The sequence below is a fragment of the Bidens hawaiensis genome, unplaced genomic scaffold (assembly GCF_021521415.1).
Source record: "Bidens hawaiensis isolate Kalapana, Puna unplaced genomic scaffold, B.hawaiensis_p1.1 tig00019953_1, whole genome shotgun sequence".
Taxonomy (NCBI): domain Eukaryota; kingdom Viridiplantae; phylum Streptophyta; class Magnoliopsida; order Asterales; family Asteraceae; genus Bidens; species Bidens hawaiensis.
The window spans coordinates 50,206-68,380 of NW_027493034.1; the positions used below are offsets into that span (position 1 = coordinate 50,206).

Consider the following 18,175-nt stretch of genomic DNA (forward strand, 5'->3'; position numbering starts at 1 on the left):
ATATTTTATAAAATATTGTTTCGTTCAGAATGAAAATAAAAAGAATACATGTGATTATGACATTAAGATATCTCGTCCACCGGACGGATATAAAACTAGTTGGTTGAAGGTTAGCGAATTGAAAACATAATAGGTAAGTGAAGTTTTTCCTTTTTGTCATCATTATCTATTTTTTACTTATCAGGTGGGTAAGAAAACATAGGATTGGAATCTCTTAAAACTTTAGAGACCTAATTGACAAAAAAAAAATGTTTGAATAATACTTTTTTACACCTTTATCATTATCATTTATATTTCCTTCACTCACAACTACTTTTAAAATATATTAAAAAATTATATGACGTGATTAGCAGCTTTTCAAATATACAGAAAAATCACTACATTTTCTCTGTATTCAACTCACGACACCCTAAACCACTTCATAAATTATAAAAACTCCGCTCATAGTTTTTGATGGATACGATGTGAATGCTCTAAGAGCATTCTCATCCATTCCACTATTTTCAAATCCAAAATTACATTTAAAAACATTACATTTTCTCTCTCCTTTTCAATTAATAATATTTTTTTATATCTTTTCCATTACCATTTCTCTTTCCTTCACTTACAATCACATTCAAAATATATTAAAAAATTATATGACATGAGCAGTAAATTTCAAACATACAAAAAAATAATTGTGTTATCTCTCCTCTATTCGTAACACCCTAAACCATTCAGTATGTTATAAAAACTTCATTCAGATAATTTAATGGATGAATTGAATATGAATGCTTTAATGGCTTAGCTTTACTTTTTAAGCTTGTTGGGCCAGCCTTAATCAAACCACAATGGCACAATATGTTGCAATAAAACATATATTATTGCACAGTTCATTTTTACAAAGACAAACCGACAACTTTATTTTACATCAAACCAGACACTTAACATATTACAAACACATCTTATTACCCGATTCATCAATACAAAGATGAACCAATTATTTGATATCAAGTAGAAATTTAAACACGCATAGCATCAATGAACAAGGACTTGATGCTTCCTTTCAGCTCTTTTCCGACACGTGTGTAAGTATCATCATATTTGTAGAGGGTATCCATTACGCGTGCGAGGTTAATCACACGCATTATAAGAGGCAGAGGAACGACCTTGAAGAAACACTAAGTGGCCCGGTACAGATTATAGATAATCTGGGGGTTAAGTAATGTTTCCCACGGATGAGATCTAGCTGAGAAGGCTGTTCTTCAGGAGACCTGCAAAACAAACACCGTAAGCTCGTCACTGAGAAGGGGGGGGTTCCTCCTTGTGACCACCCTCCGGCGTGAGAATCAGACTAGGTTGCTCTGAATATAAGTGTATATTAAGAGATTGCTAGATAACTGGATAACAGATGATTTTACCATTCCAAGATGTTGGAGTATTTATAGCCGAAGGTAGGTTTCCTAGAAGGTACAGCCGGCTGAATAGTATTCCTGTTCTACCAACAGTGGACTATGCACAGGCCATACTGGTTGGTGGGTAGGTTACGGCCAACAGTAACAAAGTCGGCTGCACTATTCCACCAACTGTAGACTATGCACGTCCCACCTACTGTGGATTGTACGCAGGCCATGCTGGTTGGTGAATAGGTTACGGCCAACAGTAACACTATTCCACCAACTGTAGGCTGCGCATGCCTACAGTAAGGGTTGGTGAGTAGGCAGCGGCTAATAGTGACAAACAGTACTAGAGGGTGCTCCTCCTCGCACTGTTGTCGGTGAGCTGTCACCCTGTGATTGGCTCATGGGCTGTTCTGGTCAGATCGTCTGTCCTATCCATACCTTGGTAGGTATAGTACAAAAGATCTTTCAGAATCATACAGACTGGCTCATTTAGGCGGGATTGTTCCCGCCTTGCTCATTCCTTCATGTGACTACTGAAGTATCTAGTGTCTTGTGCGTGTAGCCCTGCTGTCTGCGGGTAGCCTTCCCTGATGGCTTGTATCCGCAACTGCGGGAACAGGCGGGGTACTTTACCATTGGGAGGCTTTCCCTGCGTGTACAGCTTGCGTACTGCGCGTAAGGTTCTCTGAGCATGGTGGGTCCTGCGGGAGCAGATGGCCTTTGCGCAGACGTCCCTGTTCTAGGTTAGTCTTGCGGGACCAACTGGGCTCTGCTGGGACCTACCTCTTCAAGTCCCCCCAGTCCAATGTTCTTCTCATGAATGTTCAATAAAGTGAGGTGAACTTTTGGACTTTAAGCAAGGGGTTTTGAAAAGGTTTTTAGTTTTAAGGTTCTCCGTGGGGATTCTTCCCGCGGATTTCCTAATGTCACTTGCAAAAATTCCCGATTTTTTTTGCTTGATCTTTGGGTATGATGCGGGTAGGTATGTAACCTTCTCGCAAGTCAGGAGCGTTGAGTCTCACTTGTGTGGATTCTCCTTGAGGTTTTAGTGGTTTTGAACATAGTGATCAATTATGTTTAAACCACCAATTCCATCCTGGAGCCTCAAACAATGTAGTTCTCGACGTTCCCGCTATGCGGGGATGTTATTTCCGTTTCCACAAGCATTGCCCAAAAGATCCTTCTTGGTTTCAATTCCCTGCGGAGCGCTAGGTATGTGAAGGGTTTTGCCTTAACACTGTACCCGCGCTCGTCTTACAGTTACTTTACTTTCAAGGTACCCCTGGCGTCAATTCCCTGCGGGTGCTAGGTATGTGAAGGGTTTTGCCTTAACACTGTACCCGCACCTGCCTTATAGTTACTTTGTTGCCGGGGTTTTCTTGGCTTCAATTCCCTGCGGGTGCTAGGTATGTGAAGGGTTTTGCCTTAACACTGTACCCGCATCCGTCTTATGGTTACTTGGTTGCCAAGGTAAGGGGTATTTTCCCGCTTACTTTTGAATCTTTTTGAATTTTGAATTTTGAAATTCGAAAGGTTGGTAAGGATAAGAACAGTCCAAACATCTGAAACGTCGTGCGACTGTTTCTTCTGACTGTGTCAGGACGTGCAGGAAGTTATGGTGACGTGACAGTACATGGTCATTCCAGATGCTTTTTTAGGCGCGTGGGCGCGATTTTTCGGGCGCGTGGCCGCGAAATTATTGGCACGCGTCCTTTTGACAGCTGTTGCCAGGTTGCTTTTTGCCACGCGTCATAGTTTCATTGCACCTTCAATTTCTCTCTCCTCCGCATTAATTGCGATTAGTATATAAAGGGGGTGGAGGATCCTTTCCAATTCATACTTTCACATTTTCTCTTCATCTTTACAGCGATTTCCGGTGAATACTCTAATTAGTCGAGCATTCCCCTGAAATCGTTTTCTTCCTTTTGCAAGATGTCTTCACATGATTTCGAGCCTACGACCGATGATAGGAGTACTGCTGGCGAGTGCCAGTGTGCTCTGCCCGGCGATCAGTACCGGTATGTTGTTAGGAAGTTCATGCTCGATCCTCTCGAGCCTGAGTTTCCTGAATCCCACCAGACCGTGTACGATGCCCCCAGAGGCAAGATCGGGGTTTATGCAGCATTCTTTGTCTATGGGAATCTTAGGTTCCCATTGACAAAGTTTGTTTACCGTGTCCTTGAGAGGCACGGTGTTCATTTGACCGAGCTGCACCCTATGGCGGTCGCCAAGATTCGCCACTTCGAGTGGGTGTGCCGGATTCTGGGCATCGAGCCCCATGTGGACCGCCTGATGACCTTCTATACTTGGAGGTGCATCCAGGGGTGGTACACCCTGACAACCCGTATGTAACACCCCGTAACCGCAGCGGAAACGTACACGGGATGCAACAGACACATCTGATATCAACAGCATTGCTTATAAAGAAAATACCACTACATTAATTTATAACATATTACATCGTTGCGAGTTTCATTACTGTCTAGGTGTTACACACATATTTTACCGATAAGACATTAATAAATTCATTACAAAACAAAGAGCAGCAAGCTTCCAACAGGTAGCACAGATAGTTAAGCAAACATCAATCAATCCAACTTGGGCATACCTAGAAAACATGTAAAGAAAACGGGTCAACTACGAATAGTTGGTGAGTTTCACTAATTTAAATAAACACTGACAAATCATTTTAATAATCATTTATTAACAATATAATCATGCTGGGAACTTTGTTACCCCAGAACATTTCCCATATCTTTCTGGGAACTATGTTACCCCAGAACAATAAATACCCCTGGGAACTATGTTACCCCAGAACAATAACAACCCCTGGGAACTATGTTACCCCAGAACAACAATAACCCCTGGGAACTATGTTACCCCAGAATAATAATAACCCCTGGGAACTATGTTACCCCAGAATAATAATAACCCCTGGGAACTATGTTACCCCAGAACAATAATAACCCCTGGGAACTATGTTACCCCAGAATAATAATAACCCCTGGGAACTATGTTACCCCAGAACAATAATAACCCCTGGGAACTATGTTACCCCAGAACAATAATAACCCCTGGGAACTATGTTACCCCAGAACAACAATAACCCCTGGGAACTATGTTACCCCAGAACAATAATACATTATAAACATTTTATATATTCTATGCATCAGCCCATATATATATAAATGTACAAGTATTTCCATACGATCGGTATGTACTTAAATACTTTAAATAAGACATGTTTTCCGCCCCGGGAAAATATAATTAAGACAATTCATTAAAAGGGGCTCGTGAAAACTCACCTTGTTGTGAGTTGGTGAGTAATTTAAGGAACAGCTACGTGCCTGGATCTGTAATATAATATCTAGCCGTTACTATACAATTCCCATAACTTAAATATGTATAAATCGGTACATCTGGGAACACTGTTAACCCAGTACTGTACTCGATTCGGGGACAATGTTAACCCCGTGACACTTCTAAGGACTCAGATTGTGACATTGCTTAGAGTTTGACAGTCAATTTAGTTAAAGTGATGAAATTATAGCTCGGTTTGACACCCCGTTTGGCCGCGGGGCCCGTTTCCGGTATTTCGGTGTCGGAAACGGTAACATCGGGTACAATTACCCAAATCATCCGAATTATTTTCGGATGATTTATTTTTACTTAATTTACTTAGATTTATGAAAATGGTCTATTTTAAAGTTTTTCGTGTACCAGTCAGCTCGCTTATGCGAACTTTGCCGGTTTACACGTTTTAAGCTTTAACTAATTGTTTTTATGTTCATTTTAGCACAAATAATTACCCGTTTAGTCTCGGGTCTTGAAATTTTGCTCAAAACTTATTTTGACAGAAAGAACATTTTATAAAATTTTCCAGATTTATTTTCCTATATTTGCATTTATTTACCTATTTTTAAATCTCATTAAAATACTAAATATGTCAAAAATACCAAAACACTTTAGAAAAATACCAAATTTTTCTGGGATGATCCTTGTCATCCTCATAACTTTCTGGAATTTTTCCAGATTTATTTTCGTAAATTTACATATATTTATCTATTTTCAAATCTTATTAAAATACTAAATATGTCAAAAATACCAAAACACTTTAGAAAAATACCAAATTTTTCTGGGATGATCCTTGTCATCCTCATAACTTTCTGGAATTTTTCCAGATTTATTTTCGTAAACTTACATATATTTATCTATTTTCAAATCTTATTAAAATACTAAATATGTCAAAAATACCAAAACACTTTAGAAAAATACCAAATTTTTCTGGGATGATCCTTGTCATCCTCATAACTTTCTGGAATTTTTTCCAGATTTTAAAACTCATTTTTCAAGCCCTTTTCACCCAAAACCGAGCTAGAAAGCCCTAGAACTCGTTTCACCGAAAAGCCTACTTAGACTTTTCCAACTGAGCTCAAATTTTGTGGGTGACTTTTATATGTGATAAAAAGCTTATCTTAAATTTTCCAGAATTTTTCATCATGTTTTGCTATTTTTCACTATTTTTGGCCAAAACCGAGCATTAAATTCACCAAATATTCATATTTTATCCAAAAATTACCAAAAATTCACAGATCTCATATTTTCATGTGTAGATCATCTCTGTGAAATTTCGTGACCCGACTCTAAGCACACGAAAATCTGTCCAAATTTCTCATACACACGAAAACCGAACTCTTTTGTGTTTTCTAGCTTTTGATCGCAAGGATCTCGGTTTCTAGCCTTTGCTAGCCGCTAGATACAACACTTACAAGCACAATAACACAATACCAAGCAAACTATACCAACAATCAAACCATTTCTTTCATAGTGTCGGTTTTTATGTAAAAACAAAGATTCTAACCGTAAAAATCTATTCTAAACACTTTTAACTAATTACTTGGATCAAGATCCTTTGTATAACTTGTATACATCCTTTGATCACACAAGAACCGGTTCCATCTCGGGTTTTCACCCATATGTCACTTGGAACCCTTTTGTTCTTGCAAAAATAACTCAAACTAAGTAAATAACATCAAAGATTATGCAATATAACATGCTTATACCTTCAAAATCTTGGTTTGGATCAAGGGTTTTGAATGAATGTTGAAAGGATTTGAGAGATTTGAGAGTGTTTATTGTTGAAATGTGTTAAAAAAAAAAGAAATGAATGATAATAATAATAATAAGGGCCGATCGGTCCCAAGGGTGGATGGGGGTGGGCCCCACACATCAATTCTAAGCCACATATTCGGATTACGCAATCCGGATAATGTTGTGGATAATCTGGCTCAGTTCGTTTCTCGTTTAAACTCGTATTTCGGCTTGAAACGAAATTAAAATGGTCGTTTTTCGGGTCAAAATAAAAATTTACATAAAACCGACTTAAAAACTTTAAAAACTTAAACCATGACATTAAAACATCATATTATTAATAATTACGCATCTTTTTCGGCTTGATTGATCGTCTCTTGCTTGGTTTGGTGTTAAAGGTTTCGTTTAGCGTACCGATATACCATTAAATCGAAATCCTTTTTCTGTGCTATAATTTACTTATCCCGAAGCATTAATACCTCGTAAATATCACTAAACATTATATACTTCGTCTATAATGTAATTCCCGATTCGTTCGGGTTTCAATAACCGATCAATGATTGATTGTAATCCCAATACGATTCACTATATAATTGAGTATGATTCATACTGTGAACCATATATATTCGTGTCAATGTGCTATAACTCATATAATCAATATTAAATAACACGTAAATAGTATATTCCGGCTAGGGTATACCTGGATTTGCCGGAATCGTTACATTCTCCCCCCGTTATAAAAATTTCGTCCTCGAAATTTTATGCGTCAACTACTTCCTTTTGAGGAAATAGGTGGGGGTATTTCTTCCGGAATTCATCCTTTCGTTCCCAAGTAAATTCTGGGCCTCGTTGCGAATTCCATCTAACTTTGACCAACGAGATCTTATTGTGTCTAAGTTGCTTGATCTTACCGTCTACTATTTCGATGGGCTCCTCTACGAAGTTGAGCCTATCACTTATTTGAACACCCTCTAAGGGTAACACCGATGTCTCATCCGCCAGACATCTTTTCAAATTCGACACATGAAACACGTTATGAACTGCACTTAGTTCCTCAGGCAGTTCTAGTCGGTAAGCTACCGGACCGATCTTTGCAGTAATGTTGAATGGTCCAATGTATCTAGGGGCCAACTTCCCCGCCTTTCCAAATCTGACCACTCCTTTCCAGGGTGATACTTTCAAGTATACCTTTTCACCCTTCTCAAATGACAACGGTTTTCGACGGGTATCAGCATAACTCTTCTGCCGATCCCGCGCGGCTTTCAGGTTGTTCTTAATCTCAAGAATCTTGCTGGTCGTCTCCTGGACCAGATCCGATCTAATGATCTGCGGGTCTCCCACTTCAGACCAGCAAAGTGGTGATCGGCACTTCCGCCCATACAATGCTTCATAAGGTGCTGCCTTTATACTGCTGTGATAACTGTTATTATAGGAAAATTCAACGAGTGGGAGATGTTGGTCCCAATTTCCCTTAAAGTCCAGTACGCAGGCACGAAGCAAATCCTCCAAAGTTTGAATGGTCCTCTCAGACTGACCATCGGTCTGAGGGTGGTAGGCTGTGCTTAGGTCAATACGTGTTCCCAATGCTTCTTGGACAGCTTGCCAAAGTTTGGAGGTGAAATGGCTATCCCTATCGGAGATGATCGAGATGGGGATGCCATGACGAGACACTATTTCATTTATATAAATTTGCGCAAGTCTCTCAGTGTTAAAAGTATTCCTAATTGGAATAAAATGTGCCGATTTGGTTAACCGATCCACGATTACCCAAATCGCATCATGACCTCGGGGTGTCTTGGGGAGATGTGTCACAAAATCCATTGTGATCTGCTCCCACTTCCATTCGGGAATTTCCGGCTGATGTAGCATTCCCGAGGGTTTCTGGTGTTCCGCCTTAACTCTCGCACACGTCGTACACTTGACGACGTATGTGGCTATATCCTTTTTCATACCTGGCCACCAGTAAAATTCTCTCACATCCTTGTACATTTTATCTGATCCCGGATGTATGGAATATTTCGATTTATGTGCTTCATCCATGATCAAATCACGAAGGTCATGGAGGGTCGGGATCCAAATCCGATTTTTGAAATAAAGAATTTCGTCCACACGCTGTTCGAAATTCTTCTCATTCTCGTAAAGTCCTTCTTTATCCAATTGGCCCTCTTTCAACGCCTCGCGTTGAGCGACTCGAATTAAATCTGAAAGGTTTGACTGAACTATCATCCCCAACGCTCGCACACGTAGTGGCTTGACTCGATCCTTTCTACTCAAGGCATCGGCTACAACGTTAGCCTTGCCGGGGTGATATCGTATGTCACAGTCATAGTCACTCAGCAACTCGACCCATCTTCGTTGCCTCATATTCAGTTCTTTCTGATCGAATATGTGTTGCAAACTTTTATGATCAGTGAATATGGTGCACTTTGTACCGTAGAGATAGTGTCTCCAGATTTTAAGTGCAAAGATGACTGCTCCCAGTTCCAAGTCATGGGTAGTGTAGTTTTTCTCATGAACTTTTAACTGTCGAGACGCATAGGCTATGACCTTTTTATTTTGCATTAACACGCATCCTAACCCTCTACGGGATGCGTCACAATATACAACAAATCCATCGTCTCCGTCGGGGAGACTTAAGATTGGCGCTTGGCACAATCTTTGCTTTAGCGTTTGAAACGCCGCTTCCTGCTCTTCACCCCAATCATACCTTCGATCCTTTTGGGTCAGCAGGGTTAAAGGTTGGGCAATGCTGGAAAAATTCTCAATAAATCGACGATAGTATCCGGCTAAGCCTAAGAATTGGCGGATTTCTTTCGGAGATTTAGGCGCTTGCCAATTCTTAATAGCTTCAACCTTACTCGGATCAACGTGTATTCTTTGGTGGTTTATAACATGACCGAGGAATTGCACCTCTTGTAACCAGAAGTTACACTTGGAGAATTTTGCATATAACTTCTCCTGATCCAGGAGCTCTAAAACTAACTTTAAGTGTTGCTCGTGCTCCTCTTTACTCTTCGAGTATATCAAAATATCGTCAATAAATACAATGACGAACTTGTCAAGATAGGGTTTACAGACTCGGTTCATGAGATCCATGAACACCGCCGGCGCATTTGTTAGCCCAAAAGGCATAACTAAAAATTCGTAGTGGCCGTAGCGAGTCCGAAACGCGGTTTTTGGGATATCCTCCTCTTGAATTCTAACTTGGTGGTATCCCGATCTAAGATCAATTTTTGAGAAATAGCTCGCACCTTGTAGTTGGTCGAACAAATCATCGATTCGGGGAAGAGGATATCTATTTTTGATGGTTAATTTGTTCAATTCCCTGTAGTCAATGCACATTCGAAGGCTTCCGTCCTTCTTTTTCACAAATAGTACAGGTGCACCCCACGGGGAATAACTGGGACGTATAAACCCCTTATCCAACAATTCCTGCAACTGGTTGGATAGTTCTTGCATCTCGGACGGTGCAAGTCTGTAAGGGGCCTTAGCAACAGGGCCGGCTTGAGGTAATAAGTCGATTCTGAATTCGACTTGCCGGGTTGGCGGTAATCCAGGAAGTTCCTCTGGAAAAACTTGTGGAAATTCGCGTACCACGGGAATATCGTCCACCCGTTTTTCCTCAGAATCAGCGGCCGTCAGGCTCGCTAGATACGCCACACATCCCTGACGTATATATTTCAACACCTTGAGGTGGGATATAAATGGTATCATGGTGCCGGATTTTTCTCCCTGCACTAATACCTCCTCGTCATCCGACACCCGGATCTTGACTGTTTTCTTTTCACAGTTTATTTCTACCCTATTACGAGCCAACCAATCCATTCCCACTATCACGTCAAAACTACCCAATTCTACCGGTAACAAGTCAATCAGGAAGGATTGTTCGCTTAGAATAAAAGGGCAATTCCGAACAATCCGATTAACTATCATGGTTTTACCGTTAGCAACCTCTACGGTGTAGGGTTCTATGGTTTCACCAATAGGAAGGTTTGCTATCGAAAGGAATCTAACGGAGACAAAACTTCTATCGGCGCCTGTATCAAATAATACAGAAGCGTAATGATCAGAGACGAGGAAGGTACCTGTCACTACGCTGGGGTCCTGGCGCGCCTCGTTCGCTCCCATCACAAATGCCCGGCCTCGCGCCGGATTGGACGCCGATGGCTGACCCGCGAGTTGTCTCCCGTTTCCTTCCTGATTCAGTTTCGGGCAGTTCCTTTTGAAGTGATCCGTGCTGCCGCATTCGTAGCAAGCACGGCTAGTGGTCACCATCTGGTTTCCTTGCGGGTTCTGCTGTCGGGCTGGTTGAGTTCTAAATGGTTGCGCCCGAATAGGTTGTGGTTGACGGTTCAGGTTGTTCAGATTTGTCTTACAATTTGGTGCGTAGTGTCCAACCCTGCCACACCGGTGGCACACCACCTCCTTGCACACGCCACTATGGTGGTAACCACATTTCCCGCATTTAGGAAACGTTCCCCTCTGCGGTTCTTGCCTTCCGCCCGAACTAGTCATGGCATAGCTCTGGGCAGCGGGCCTAGCTCGTTTGTTTTGCTGCTTCTCTCGGATCCTATTGTCATACGTACCTCGCTTTCCCCCAGCCGACTCTCCCGTCGCCTTTATCGATCCGCTCCTCAAGAAATCATACGTGACAATACCAGCCTGTGTCACTGCACCCTCATACGTCTGGTGCCCTCCCGCGTTAACTATACTCCTCACTACTGGAGTAAGTCCCCAAATATAACGTTCCACCCTCTTTGACTCTGGGGTGACCAACCACGGCACTAATCGTGACAGTTCATTAAACCGGTTGGTATATCCCAAGTGGTCCGCCCCATGCATCTCTAGGTTCCACAACTCATGTTCCAGTTTCTGCAATTCATTCTTTGGGCAGAAATGTTTCAAAACAAGATCCTTAAGCTCTGCCCAGGTCATGCGGTTTGTCGCCGCCTGACCTCGAGTCTGTACTATGGTGTTCCACCATGTCAAGGCATGGTCTGTGAACGTACAGGTGGCGTACTTAACGACACAATCCTCGGGACAGTTGCTGATATTTACCACTGATTCTATTTTCTCTAACCATTTCACTAACCCATTCGGTCCTTCCGACCCGTTAAATTCTAAAGGCTTGCATAACATAAAGTCCTTGATTGAACAACCCCTGGATGGTCCAGTGCGGTTGGTCTCTACAGTAGGGATTGGGCCATTACTGTCGGTAGCGACCACCGTAGGCGGTGCGTCAGTACTCGGCATAGTGTTGTCATTCCTTGGAGGATTAGCGTTTTGTTCCCCATCATTATTTATGGGCGTTTGATTGCTCGGAGGGGTTGGATTGGTCGAGTTATTAATACTGGCGGCGATGCGCGATACTATATCCGGTATCGCCGCCTCCAACTGTTGAGCAATCAAACGGCTCACATCTACTTCCGATACTTTCGTTGATCGTTTCGGTGCCATTCTACACAATCATAAAAGAAATATATATAATCAATACCATCTCAAAATATAAAACACAATACATACTTCATTCATTAATAAACATTGATTCATATTACACAAACATCAATTTACATACTTTCAGTCAACATTACACAACTAAGATTTAATACAAAGGGCCTATGTTGGTATCATCCTCGACATAACCCGCAATGGGTCAGTGCTTGGATGATACCCAAAAGTATCGATAATGATATGCCCTACAAGAGACCCCCTATGGGCCAGTGGTTGTACTATAACTAAACAAGATTCACTCCGTGTTAGTATCACCACTAACTACTTACACGGAGTATCAAAAAGCGGTTCAAAATTCTACCATCCAACACGTCTACACATGGTGGTAAACCAACCCCACCAACACCGCCACCAGCACCACCAGCACCGCCATCATAACCCGCAATCGGGTTTCCATCTGCTCGATCAACCAGTGGGAGTATGAGCACTCCCTTTTTAACTGGTTAATAGCATACTGGTGGTCCAGTATGCTGTCCCCGAGGTACGCCCGCCTCTGTACCCCCACGACCAGGGCGGCAGAGTGCTCGTTCACCTGCTCGGTGAGAACACGTAGCCAAGCCGCCAAGTCCCGCTCCTGCCTTGGCAGACCCCACACAGGTAGGGTTGCAGGCTCGGGTTGGGGGCGGGAAGACTCGCCCTGGTGGTATGTGGATCTGGGTGGGGTAGCAGTGGGCGGAACATACGGGGCACTGATCCGCGCCGTGAGGCGAGGACCGCGCCTGAGGGGAATCGGGGTGGTCTGTGGTGCGGGCGGGGTAGGAGACCTGGTAACCCTAGCAGGGGAGGGTACACTAGCACTCCTAGCTGGGGTGGTCTGTCTAGAAGTACTATGACTAGCCTCCGAAGGCTCGGAGCTGGGTGCTACACTTGGGCTTCCAGAGGCCCCGGAACTAGCCTCTTCCGGGTCCTCTTCCGTCGACACACTAGGTGTTCTTGCCATTATACCTGCACACAAGTTAACAAACATATAGTCCTTTTCGTAGTGTAATTCATAATTAAATTAACACATACTTATTTATACAACTTTACCACATAATAATATTATCATATATTTACACATATGTTGCCAATTTTACCTATTTAAGTCCCCCGTGACTTCCCCTGAATTTCCTCGTGCAGACAAGTCTGTTATTATGTTCCGGACCATAATAACCCACTTGTCCATCCAAGTTCATCCCGATCTCGTCACAATATATTATTAGTTGATATTCAGATCCTATAATACTTGAGCTACTGGTTATATTTTAGGTATCTTTTTCAGACATCCTAATTCTTTATAACCAATGGCTCTGATACCAAGTTCTGTAACACCCCGTAACCGCAGCGGAAACGTACACGGGATGCAACAGACACATCTGATATCAACAGCATTGCTTATAAAGAAAATACCACTACATTAATTTATAACATATTACATCGTTGCGAGTTTCATTACTGTCTAGGTGTTACACACATATTTTACCGATAAGACATTAATAAATTCATTACAAAACAAAGAGCAGCAAGCTTCCAACAGGTAGCACAGATAGTTAAGCAAACATCAATCAATCCAACTTGGGCATACCTAGAAAACATGTAAAGAAAACGGGTCAACTACGAATAGTTGGTGAGTTTCACTAATTTAAATAAACACTGACAAATCATTTTAATAATCATTTATTAACAATATAATCATGCTGGGAACTTTGTTACCCCAGAACATTTCCCATATCTTTCTGGGAACTATGTTACCCCAGAACAATAAATACCCCTGGGAACTATGTTACCCCAGAACAATAACAACCCCTGGGAACTATGTTACCCCAGAACAACAATAACCCCTGGGAACTATGTTACCCCAGAATAATAATAACCCCTGGGAACTATGTTACCCCAGAATAATAATAACCCCTGGGAACTATGTTACCCCAGAACAATAATAACCCCTGGGAACTATGTTACCCCAGAATAATAATAACCCCTGGGAACTATGTTACCCCAGAACAATAATAACCCCTGGGAACTATGTTACCCCAGAACAATAATAACCCCTGGGAACTATGTTACCCCAGAACAACAATAACCCCTGGGAACTATGTTACCCCAGAACAATAATACATTATAAACATTTTATATATTCTATGCATCAGCCCATATATATATAAATGTACAAGTATTTCCATACGATCGGTATGTACTTAAATACTTTAAATAAGACATGTTTTCCGCCCCGGGAAAATATAATTAAGACAATTCATTAAAAGGGGCTCGTGAAAACTCACCTTGTTGTGAGTTGGTGAGTAATTTAAGGAACAGCTACGTGCCTGGATCTGTAATATAATATCTAGCCGTTACTATACAATTCCCATAACTTAAATATGTATAAATCGGTACATCTGGGAACACTGTTAACCCAGTACTGTACTCGATTCGGGGACAATGTTAACCCCGTGACACTTCTAAGGACTCAGATTGTGACATTGCTTAGAGTTTGACAGTCAATTTAGTTAAAGTGATGAAATTATAGCTCGGTTTGACACCCCGTTTGGCCGCGGGGCCCGTTTCCGGTATTTCGGTGTCGGAAACGGTAACATCGGGTACAATTACCCAAATCATCCGAATTATTTTCGGATGATTTATTTTTACTTAATTTACTTAGATTTATGAAAATGGTCTATTTTAAAGTTTTTCGTGTACCAGTCAGCTCGCTTATGCGAACTTTGCCGGTTTACACGTTTTAAGCTTTAACTAATTGTTTTTATGTTCATTTTAGCACAAATAATTACCCGTTTAGTCTCGGGTCTTGAAATTTTGCTCAAAACTTATTTTGACAGAAAGAACATTTTATAAAATTTTCCAGATTTATTTTCCTATATTTGCATTTATTTACCTATTTTTAAATCTCATTAAAATACTAAATATGTCAAAAATACCAAAACACTTTAGAAAAATACCAAATTTTTCTGGGATGATCCTTGTCATCCTCATAACTTTCTGGAATTTTTCCAGATTTATTTTCGTAAATTTACATATATTTATCTATTTTCAAATCTTATTAAAATACTAAATATGTCAAAAATACCAAAACACTTTAGAAAAATACCAAATTTTTCTGGGATGATCCTTGTCATCCTCATAACTTTCTGGAATTTTTCCAGATTTATTTTCGTAAACTTACATATATTTATCTATTTTCAAATCTTATTAAAATACTAAATATGTCAAAAATACCAAAACACTTTAGAAAAATACCAAATTTTTCTGGGATGATCCTTGTCATCCTCATAACTTTCTGGAATTTTTTCCAGATTTTAAAACTCATTTTTCAAGCCCTTTTCACCCAAAACCGAGCTAGAAAGCCCTAGAACTCGTTTCACCGAAAAGCCTACTTAGACTTTTCCAACTGAGCTCAAATTTTGTGGGTGACTTTTATATGTGATAAAAAGCTTATCTTAAATTTTCCAGAATTTTTCATCATGTTTTGCTATTTTTCACTATTTTTGGCCAAAACCGAGCATTAAATTCACCAAATATTCATATTTTATCCAAAAATTACCAAAAATTCACAGATCTCATATTTTCATGTGTAGATCATCTCTGTGAAATTTCGTGACCCGACTCTAAGCACACGAAAATCTGTCCAAATTTCTCATACACACGAAAACCGAACTCTTTTGTGTTTTCTAGCTTTTGATCGCAAGGATCTCGGTTTCTAGCCTTTGCTAGCCGCTAGATACAACACTTACAAGCACAATAACACAATACCAAGCAAACTATACCAACAATCAAACCATTTCTTTCATAGTGTCGGTTTTTATGTAAAAACAAAGATTCTAACCGTAAAAATCTATTCTAAACACTTTTAACTAATTACTTGGATCAAGATCCTTTGTATAACTTGTATACATCCTTTGATCACACAAGAACCGGTTCCATCTCGGGTTTTCACCCATATGTCACTTGGAACCCTTTTGTTCTTGCAAAAATAACTCAAACTAAGTAAATAACATCAAAGATTATGCAATATAACATGCTTATACCTTCAAAATCTTGGTTTGGATCAAGGGTTTTGAATGAATGTTGAAAGGATTTGAGAGATTTGAGAGTGTTTATTGTTGAAATGTGTTAAAAAAAAAAGAAATGAATGATAATAATAATAATAAGGGCCGATCGGTCCCAAGGGTGGATGGGGGTGGGCCCCACACATCAATTCTAAGCCACATATTCGGATTACGCAATCCGGATAATGTTGTGGATAATCTGGCTCAGTTCGTTTCTCGTTTAAACTCGTATTTCGGCTTGAAACGAAATTAAAATGGTCGTTTTTCGGGTCAAAATAAAAATTTACATAAAACCGACTTAAAAACTTTAAAAACTTAAACCATGACATTAAAACATCATATTATTAATAATTACGCATCTTTTTCGGCTTGATTGATCGTCTCTTGCTTGGTTTGGTGTTAAAGGTTTCGTTTAGCGTACCGATATACCATTAAATCGAAATCCTTTTTCTGTGCTATAATTTACTTATCCCGAAGCATTAATACCTCGTAAATATCACTAAACATTATATACTTCGTCTATAATGTAATTCCCGATTCGTTCGGGTTTCAATAACCGATCAATGATTGATTGTAATCCCAATACGATTCACTATATAATTGAGTATGATTCATACTGTGAACCATATATATTCGTGTCAATGTGCTATAACTCATATAATCAATATTAAATAACACGTAAATAGTATATTCCGGCTAGGGTATACCTGGATTTGCCGGAATCGTTACATTCTCCCCCCGTTATAAAAATTTCGTCCTCGAAATTTTATGCGTCAACTACTTCCTTTTGAGGAAATAGGTGGGGGTATTTCTTCCGGAATTCATCCTTTCGTTCCCAAGTAAATTCTGGGCCTCGTTGCGAATTCCATCTAACTTTGACCAACGAGATCTTATTGTGTCTAAGTTGCTTGATCTTACCGTCTACTATTTCGATGGGCTCCTCTACGAAGTTGAGCCTATCACTTATTTGAACACCCTCTAAGGGTAACACCGATGTCTCATCCGCCAGACATCTTTTCAAATTCGACACATGAAACACGTTATGAACTGCACTTAGTTCCTCAGGCAGTTCTAGTCGGTAAGCTACCGGACCGATCTTTGCAGTAATGTTGAATGGTCCAATGTATCTAGGGGCCAACTTCCCCGCCTTTCCAAATCTGACCACTCCTTTCCAGGGTGATACTTTCAAGTATACCTTTTCACCCTTCTCAAATGACAACGGTTTTCGACGGGTATCAGCATAACTCTTCTGCCGATCCCGCGCGGCTTTCAGGTTGTTCTTAATCTCAAGAATCTTGCTGGTCGTCTCCTGGACCAGATCCGATCTAATGATCTGCGGGTCTCCCACTTCAGACCAGCAAAGTGGTGATCGGCACTTCCGCCCATACAATGCTTCATAAGGTGCTGCCTTTATACTGCTGTGATAACTGTTATTATAGGAAAATTCAACGAGTGGGAGATGTTGGTCCCAATTTCCCTTAAAGTCCAGTACGCAGGCACGAAGCAAATCCTCCAAAGTTTGAATGGTCCTCTCAGACTGACCATCGGTCTGAGGGTGGTAGGCTGTGCTTAGGTCAATACGTGTTCCCAATGCTTCTTGGACAGCTTGCCAAAGTTTGGAGGTGAAATGGCTATCCCTATCGGAGATGATCGAGATGGGGATGCCATGACGAGACACTATTTCATTTATATAAATTTGCGCAAGTCTCTCAGTGTTAAAAGTATTCCTAATTGGAATAAAATGTGCCGATTTGGTTAACCGATCCACGATTACCCAAATCGCATCATGACCTCGGGGTGTCTTGGGGAGATGTGTCACAAAATCCATTGTGATCTGCTCCCACTTCCATTCGGGAATTTCCGGCTGATGTAGCATTCCCGAGGGTTTCTGGTGTTCCGCCTTAACTCTCGCACACGTCGTACACTTGACGACGTATGTGGCTATATCCTTTTTCATACCTGGCCACCAGTAAAATTCTCTCACATCCTTGTACATTTTATCTGATCCCGGATGTATGGAATATTTCGATTTATGTGCTTCATCCATGATCAAATCACGAAGGTCATGGAGGGTCGGGATCCAAATCCGATTTTTGAAATAAAGAATTTCGTCCACACGCTGTTCGAAATTCTTCTCATTCTCGTAAAGTC

The 18,175-nt window shown here is 40.8% G+C and overlaps 1 pseudogene; it reads right to left on the reverse strand.

Annotated features, from left to right (window-relative positions):
- Positions 1-1,001: 1,001 nt before the first annotated feature.
- LOC143559618 ((-)-germacrene D synthase-like) overlaps positions 1,002-18,175 on the reverse strand; it is a 38,778-nt pseudogene continuing 21,604 nt past the window's right edge.